The following is a 9416-nucleotide window of genomic DNA, read 5'->3' on the forward strand; positions in this document are numbered from 1 at the left end:
AAATTATTTTTTCTGCAACACAGACCCCCATGATTCACATTTACCTATGTAACAAATCTGCACAAGTACCCCTGAACTTAAAAGTTTAAAAAATACATTTTGTTCTACTATGTGCTAACCACCAATGCTGCATACATTATGTATTATGATGAACAGGGTCAAAACTCTCCTTGCCTCATTACATTCAGATACTAGAGAAGGTTCCAGATGAGTAAGCAGGAAATAATAATGAAGCAATTTGAGCTAGTGATGGGGTGGTAGGGAATATCATGAGAGTACATGTAGAGGAGAAGCGCTACTCAATATTTTCTATGTGTTTTTGAGTGTGTTTTAGGTTGATCAGAAAAGACTGCCATTTAAGCTGAGGTGTCAAGAATGGGGTCAAAGGACAAAAAGCAGTAAATACTTAGTGTGACCAAGTCAAAAGATCTAATGTACAAAATGAGGACTATAATTAATAATGGAGAGTTGTATTCAGAATTTTTGCTGAATTAGTAGACTATAGCTGCTTTTGCCAAAGGATGGGAAATTAAATAGTAACTATGTGAGATGATGGATAATTTAATTTATAACAATGTAGTAACCATTTTACTATATATATATGTGTGTGTTTTATAACATCATGTTGTATATATTAAATATACACAATAACATTTATTTTTAATACAAACTTCATTGCATTTTTCTATAGGTGATAATGCAAAATTATATATTGTTGGCAACATTTCTTTCCATAACTGTAACATAATACATTTCTCATGTAACATTTTTCCCTAAAAGTTTCACTTTGGAAAATTTATGTTTTCTTTCAAAATTTGAAATAACAGTTAGTTTCAGTAACATCTATTTCTGAGTACCATAAAAATAACACTTTAAGTTTTAAACAATTTAGAAATAAATTTGAACTTTGTAAATTAAAATAATATTTCATAAATTACTTTATTAGAGGTATATACCGAGCAATTTATTTAAATAAATTAGTCACTCTGTGCCATGATTCTAAAGCTTTCTCTCTCCATATATCTTTAATATATATATATCTTTTAATATCTTTTATATCTATGGGTCTGATGTATCTTTCATTTTAATTTAATTGTATATCTGGTCTTCAGTGAAAAGTCTGGATTCTGATCTTAATCCAAAGAGTTTGTCTTCCTGGAAGCTTCTCATAGATTTTCTGTCAAGAGGGAGTAAACCACTGACCATAGGAGCTAAGCCTAAATTATTACGTATGCTCAAGGCAAACCTCTTATTCTCTGACTTACCTGGAGCCAGCATAATTCTTGAGTCTCACTTAGTAGTGTAAAATAACCGACATTTCATTTTCAGGTCTCTGAACCACTGTAGGAAGGAAAAAACTTCTTTTAATACTTAAAAGTGAAGAAAATTCAGGCAACTATGACCCATATTTTTAAGCAAAAAAAACAAACGCATTCCATATTTTTGGCACAGTAAATATTTTTTTCTTATCTAGGAATTATATGGGGCTAAATTTGATAATTTAAAAAAAACTACTCACCAATATTTACAACGAGGATCATCCAATATTTGTAATGTAACCTAGCCAAAAATGCAAAACTGACCAGAAAGTATTATCATGGTCTTAAGGTTTTGTTTTATAACACTTAGGCTAAATTTAAATATGCCAAACAAATGCATTTGTTCCTAAACTTTTATGCTTATTTTTATGTATAAATTAAATTTTATGTGGATGATACAAACTACAAAAACACATTATCAGATGATTTGATCATTTTCTTGCTAATGTTCGAGAATCAAGGCAAAAAAAAATGAAGTCTAATTTAGGGTCAAAGACTAGTGATAGTGTTCCCTTTAATTTACGTAATTAAAAAGTTTTGAAGAATTATTTAACTCTATGTCACAACATTTATTTCATTATTTTTAGATTTGAATGACAGATTACTTTTTTAATAAACTATTTTGAAATCATGAATCCTTTAAGTGTCCATTTTGAGTAAGATATCAGGCAAAGAGTTTTTCAGGTGGACTAACAAAATGTGCAAAAAATTTGAAAATACTTCGGCAACCCTAGAAAAAAATCATTGTCCTCAGCCTTTGTGTTGATGACAAGACTAAGCTATTTTATTCAGCCACTCCCTTCAAACAGAAGTTGCCTTATAAAAGCAATAATAGTCTGGGAAGTTTTCCAAATTCATTTATACAAAAGTAAAGAGTACAATTAGAGCTACATTTTATAGCGTTTTTCATTATCTCATTATAATCTGAATCTCTCACACAGGACTGTCTGTACCTGTTGTGTGTAGGGCAATGGAGCCTTCGTTGTGTGCATCCTTTTGTGATTTTAATGCATTATTCTGTAGTAGGTATGCAGGAAAAAATTCAAGCCTTTCATCAAAGACTCACTCCGTGGAAACGTTACATACAAGATAGTAACTCAATTTGACAATATGTTTGCTTTCTTTTAGATGGAGCTGGTCAATGTGTACTTCCTAGTTTTCAAACTTAGAAGGTTTCCCTGACATTTCTAAAATGTACATTGTGAAATATCAGCAGACATAGTAGGAAATTGTAAAATGTTTATATGTTCATTTGGGATCACAAATGTCACTACAGCTCAATTTAATTGCAATTGTAGGAGGTAACTTTGGGCACAACAGCTACTCTATTTACATAACTATGTTATGTTCCAATATTTTTTAAGTAAAATGTGTTCTTTACTCTTATGATATAACTGGATTTGTACTGTGATTTTCAACTTGAATATTAAGCTTTATATACCTTTCCTGGTTTGAAGGCAACCTGTACTAATAACTCCTGTCACTATTATTTTAGTTTTCCACTTATTTTTTATTTAATCAACAATCTGAAAAAACATCTAGAACCAGAGAAAGGGAAGTGTAGAAACAACTAAGAGTGTTTCTCAATGAGCCTGGTTGTACCCATGCATAATTCAGAGTGGTCCAAATAAACTTAATACTGATAAATAATACTGTGAATACAGTTACAGTTGTAACTGTACATCAACTGGCATCTTAAGAAAAAAAATCACATCATTTTTTTTTTTAATTTTTTTTTGCTTCTGTAGCATCAGGCACTCTGCTAAGTAATTTTTATTATTATCCCACCAAATTTTCACAAAAATAATTTTCATATGAATATAGATATATCTTGACACATTTTTAACTACAATTGAATTAGGTAGAATACAACACACATTTTCAAAATTACTATATTTGTGGCTCTATCTATAACATTTAAAATGAAGTGATTTTCTGAATTTTTTACTTATTCAAGGGGCAATTTAATAAGTTTCAAGGATTCTATCTAATGTCTCCTATTTATTAATATTACACTAAAATTATGTTCAGTAAGCTTAGCTCCCCACACTATTATTTAAGACTATATGTTAATTATTTGGTTAATAATATGATATAGATAATAAATTAGATTAAATTATCAATATACTCATCCTTTGGTAATCTTCATATACCATGTTAGTGTTCCAGAATACAATCTGTAATAGTTTAAACTGGAAAAGGTAGCCTCCAAGAAAATATAGGTTAAAATATTACGTCCTTAAAATATTATGCCACACTGCAAATCATCGACTTGACTCCTTTATCATTTAGTAATTCCCCTCTGCATTCCTCATAATTTTTTTTGGTTCTGAGGTTTACTCTATCTGAAATTAATATAGCAATTTTAGACTTGTATTATCATTACCGTGGTGTATCATGGTATAGCAATACAACAGCACAAAAAAATGTAGGTATGTCTTTAACGAAATAGGTAAAGAATATATACGTAGAATATTTTAGAACCATAAAATAAACCAAAGAGCATCTAAATAGACATTAATTATATGTTTATAGATAAAAATATTAACTATAAGAAGAAAATTATTATTTTTAATTTTTTTCTGTTTTTATTTACAAAGTTCAGTGAAGCAATATGGCATCACAATTTAGAAATACTTTAATCTCACTATAATTTAACATTTAAAAATCTAATTTTTGATATTCAACAACAAAATTATAAAAATAATTTTACATTTATAAAATGAATCATTATTTCACAACACATTAGTCATTCATATTACCTGAAAACAGTTGTATGCTACATAAAAGGAATAAATTTCCTTATCAATATTTTGAAAATATGTCAAAAAATTAGTTCCTTTTTGTCCAGCATTTTTGACAGTTCATTATACAAAATATTATATTACAAATTTCCTAATTATAGTTATTGAAGCCAAATCATTACTAATAATTTCTAAAACATAGCTGTTTGCTAAACATATATGGATAAATTAGAGGTTTCATTAAAAATGAACTTTATGTTTTGTATTTTAAAGTTATTTGCTATGTTCTGAATGTTTGTGTTTTTTAAATTTCATATGTTGAAATCTATTCCTTGGGGTGATGCTATTAGGAGGTCTTTGGAAGGTGATTAGGGGCCTTTGGGAAGTGATTAAGTCATGAGGATTAGTGTCTTCATAATAGACACCCCAGCAAAGCTGCCTTGTTTCTTGCATGTATCAGGGCAAAGCTAGAAAACGGCAGGTATGAGTCGGAGATCAAATTTGCCAATTCCTCTAATTCCTTGATCTTGGACTTCCCAGCTTTGACAACAATAAGAAATAAATTTTGGTTGTTTATAAGCTTCCCAAGTTATGGTATTTTGTTATAGCAGTCTGCATGGAACAAGATGGCATTTTTTATATCTTCTAAGAGAAAGCCCAGCAAACTCAACAAAAACCTGCAAAAGGATATTTGTATGTATAAAAATTAAAAAAAAATTATTCGTGAAGCAGACACTACAGTAAGTTTTCAAAAAATAAGAGTTAACCCCCATCAAACAATGGTATTTTTTATGGTTTCACAAGGGTAGCAGGTCTTGAAGAAATTTTACTGGTTTCATTAAACCAATTATAGCTTTTAAGTAACCATTTTTCTACATTGAGTTTAATTTTACCTCAGCAGCCAATAAGTTAACATTAATATAATCTTTTTACTTGTAGTGTAAGTGGGATTTATGACATCATAATCTTAGTACTGCTTAAAGACCTTGAGAAAGATAATTTAATTCAATCTTTTACATCTTGAAATAGTTTTTCTAAAATACATCATTGATATTAATAATTACACAGCCAGTTTTCCCTCTTATCAACCAGAGAGGAACCACTGACTCATGAGGTAGCCCATGATTAATTTGTTTTAAAGTAAGCTCTAGCTTGGAGATGATATCAAGTAGTTTAAGGCTTCAGTGAAGAATATTCCTCTGTCTGGAATTAGACAATTGGTACATCCCTCAGCTGCTGGATTTCAAAAAGTCTTCTAAGTCAATTATTTGAATCTGTTTTTGTTTTCATCAAATCTACTTGGTGAATATTTTATTTTTTTAATTTTTTTTTAGAAGAAAGTCTTGTTAAAACTACAAAAGTTGTTTCTTATTAAAACTGCAACAATTTACACTCATTGCTTACATGTAAATATATTATAGGCAACATGATAGATAATATCCAATAACCACTCAATTGCATATATTTAAAAAACACACTGTGAATAAGAAGTTTGCATTTTTTATTCCACAAAAAAAATTCACAATCATTAAAGTCAACCGGACTTAGATTTACATTTATGAACTTCGGTTATGTTCTTAAACCCTCAGTTTACGTTTATTTTATTTATAAAAGACAGATAATACTCTCTCTCCTAAAGTGTTGTTGTAAGGACTAAATAAGGCACATTGGTGGTAGACAGCTAATTTGTCCCCAGGATCAGCTTTCTTGGAGTGTCATGGCTTTGGCTGACACAGAAATTGCACCTATAGATGATTCTCCTGGCCGCCCTGGGACCCAGCTGCAGGCATGTGCTGATTTCTAGTCAATGGAGAATTATTTCTAGATTGTTTCAGGAGAAAGAAATAAATGTCTGTCTAATTGGAGTCAATCTTTTAGGAGTTTCTTTGTTACTGGTTAGCCTGTATCTTAACTAACATGTCTTAGCTTAACATAAATCTTCAAAGACAGTCACATTTAAAAAAATATCCATGCTTTCTTGGAATGGCTTTTTATAATTTCCTAAACTTAGGATAGGCATATTTAACTGTAGACAAAAGAGATGCTTCTTTGCCACAGAACTCCCATAGGAGATTCTTCAAAAAGATATACCTTATTCTACAGCAATTGCTTTATTTTTCTAATCAACAAGTTCGTAATTTATTGAAAAAAAACCTTCAGTTTATATTAAACTGAGATTTCTGATCCACAGTTCTAATTTTAAAAAGTACATTTTGTTCTGCATCACATCACAATAAAGCAATTACTTATGCATTTCAATCAATATTAAGGAAACAAATCAAAGGTGTTATTAGGCTTAACAGATGCAGGCAGAATGCAAGGGAAGATGGAACAAATACACTATATAAACATCTTCAAACTCAAATATACATTGGTTTCATGTGAAAGTTTCACACAGTAGCAACAACAAACAGAATGAACATAGGATACTGTCTTATAACAGTTCCATGAAGAAGCCTTGGATTAGAGTTTGCCAAAAGTACTATCTTGAGATGTTTCAAGACAAACAGCTTTTCACATTTATGCAGTGCTGTTCAGAAATAAACACATTTTCACAATTGTTTTTGTTTGAAGAGAGGCTGGTGAAATGACTGAAGCTTGATTTGTAGCTGTTCTGTAATCTTCTTGTGCAAAGCCTTGTGGTGGGGAAGGGAGTGGGGTTTCAGGAGTTCAGATGTGGTCTGCATAAGAACCAGTGTGTACATGGGACATAAAAGTACAGTTTGTCCAGTTAATGGATCTTGAGATAAATGTGGATGTATTGGATGATGGAGATGACTACTATCATTGGAAGCCCCATTTAACATTTCCTGAAGTAGGTGGCCAATTTAAGTCAACCGCAAAAGTTTTTTAAACAAACTATATTTGCTCAATCATTTGCCAAATGATGTGCAGCAGTGTGGGCAGCAGCAGAAGCAACTCTCCAAACCTCCCCCAGGGAGCCATACTGCGTGCGGATCATTGACGGAGTTCTCCAAACCCATCCGCCCTTGGAATTGCATGTTCTTAATGTTTATTGGATCTATGTAGCCCATTTAAGTGTAGCCCTTTCACATCTGGGACAAAAAATACAATTGCCTTTAGGATTTCTTGAAATGGTTGAACCAGCTCATCTAGAACCCGACTGATTACACTGCTAATCTCAAATTCACAGCTGTTGCAGTGAATAATATAGTTGTTTCCCAAAAGCAAAATATCTTTATACATCATGGATCTCTTTATAGCTCCAGGCAGTTAAGTGTTCTCCTGCATGAGATCTCAACAGTGCCACCTTACCATCCAATGGTAACTGACAGAAGGCAGGAATATATTTAGCCCATTCCACCAAGACTAAGAGCTGCTGTTTCAGAAATTCACAGACATCATCAACACTTTTATTTTTTATTTTTTTAACATGTATATCAGTACTTGCCCCAAGGCTTGAGACTGAGATCTGGCAAGACAGAACTTCAGCTTGTGCCAGTGTGTTAATGGAGGGGATATTGCTGCCATCACATGTGCTTCTTCTGGTGCTTGTTCTATTGCATTCATTATGCACAACTTCTTTCTCCATTCCTGCTCTAAAACATTTTCTTAATTGACAGTATCTACATTGATTTCTTTTGGCCTTGTCAACAAAACATTGCCGACGGAACCTGCAAGAATAAACGTTACTCTTGCATATGCTGCATCTGAAGAAGCCCTTGCACCCACCACAGCTCGATGCCCCACAGTGTTTTCCTGTTGCCTTGACTCACATATAGCACAAAGACAGATGAGACTGTTGTCTGGGTATTCATATTTGTCCTCTCTGGGGCAGAAGTACCTGCGCAGAGCCACTTCGGGAGCTCTGGAGCTGCAGTCACTGCCCTGCAGCCTCCTCATCTCCCTGCAGCAGGTCCCTTCCATCCACCTCAACCGCGGTATCTGGCGCCACACTTTTGACAATTACTTTTCAATTGATTTACAGATTTAATATAATTCCAGTAGAAATCCAAGTGAGTTATCCTGTGCATATTGACAAACTTGTTCAAATGTTTACATGAAAAGACAGGAGCCCCAGAATAATCCACAACAAACCAAAAAATAAAAAATAAAAAAAAAAAGCAAAGCTGTAGAACTGACACTACCTGATTTCTAGAATTACTGTAAATCTATTGTAATCGAGATACTATGGTTTTGATGCAAGGAATAGACACACAGATTAATGGAAGCGAGCCCTTAACTAGAATCACACAAACGTAGTGAACTGGTCATTGGCAAAGAAGCAAGGGCAATCCAGTGGAGAAATTAATGTCATTTTATCAAGTGGTCAGGAAAAATTAGACATCACCTGCCAAAAAGTAAACCTAGGGATAGATGAAAGATCTCATACCTTTCAGAAACAATAGTCCAAAGGACATCATAGAACTAATTGTAAAACACAACACTATAAAACTCCCAGAAGAAAACCTAGGCAAAAACATATGATTTTTGTTTAGCTAATGTGATGTTAAATACAAAACTGAAGTCACAGTCTATGAAAGAAAAAGAGATGATGTGAAGAGTTGTTGAAGTTGAAATATTCTGCTCTGTGATAGACACTGTAATGACAATTAAGAGGCTAGTCACACCCTGGTAGAAAAAAATTGCAAACACATATAAAGGATTTGTATAAAAATATACAAAATACTTTTATAACTCAATAATAAAAATAAATAATCCAATTGAGAAATAGACAAAACATCTAATCAGACACTTCAGAAATTAATATATACAGATAGCAAACAGGTATATGAAACTACTCCACATCACATGCCATGAGGGAATTGCATATTAAAACTCCAATAATAAGATAGCACTACATATCTATTATGATGGCTGTAACCCAAAAATTTGATAATACCAAATTCTGGGAATAAATCAAAGCAATAGGAAACCTCTTTCATTACTAATAAGAATGCAAATGGTACAGTCATCTTGGAAGACAATTTGGCAGTTTCTTACAAAGCTAAATATAGTCTTACCATAAGATCCTGTAATTGTGCTCATAGATATTAGCCAAATTAAGTTCAAAACTTATGTTTAAACAAAAACCTGCACATAAATGCTTGTAGAAGCTTTATTCATAATCCCAAAAAACTGCAAGTAATTAAAATCTACAATAGGTGAATAAATAGTCAGACTCCAGAATATCCATTCACTGAAATATCATTCAGTGATCAAAATAAGTAATTTACATTTCCTTTATACTTTTTATGGCTTGATAAATATAAAGGAAATGAAAATGTACATTGCTAAGTGTATTAGTCTGTTTTCACGCTGCTGATAAAGACATATCCAAGACTGGGTAATTTATAAAGAAAAAAAGGTTTAATGGACTCCACAGTTCCGC

The 9416-nt window shown here is 32.1% G+C and overlaps 1 pseudogene; it reads right to left on the bottom strand.

Annotated features, from left to right (window-relative positions):
• Positions 1 to 6615: 6615 nt before the first annotated feature.
• On the bottom strand, positions 6616 to 8606 carry LOC100986408 (hepatocyte nuclear factor 4-gamma-like; annotated as a pseudogene).
• Positions 8607 to 9416: the final 810 nt, after the last annotated feature.

Source organism: Pan paniscus, chromosome 14 (assembly GCF_029289425.2).
Source record: "Pan paniscus chromosome 14, NHGRI_mPanPan1-v2.0_pri, whole genome shotgun sequence".
NCBI lineage: Eukaryota > Metazoa > Chordata > Mammalia > Primates > Hominidae > Pan > Pan paniscus.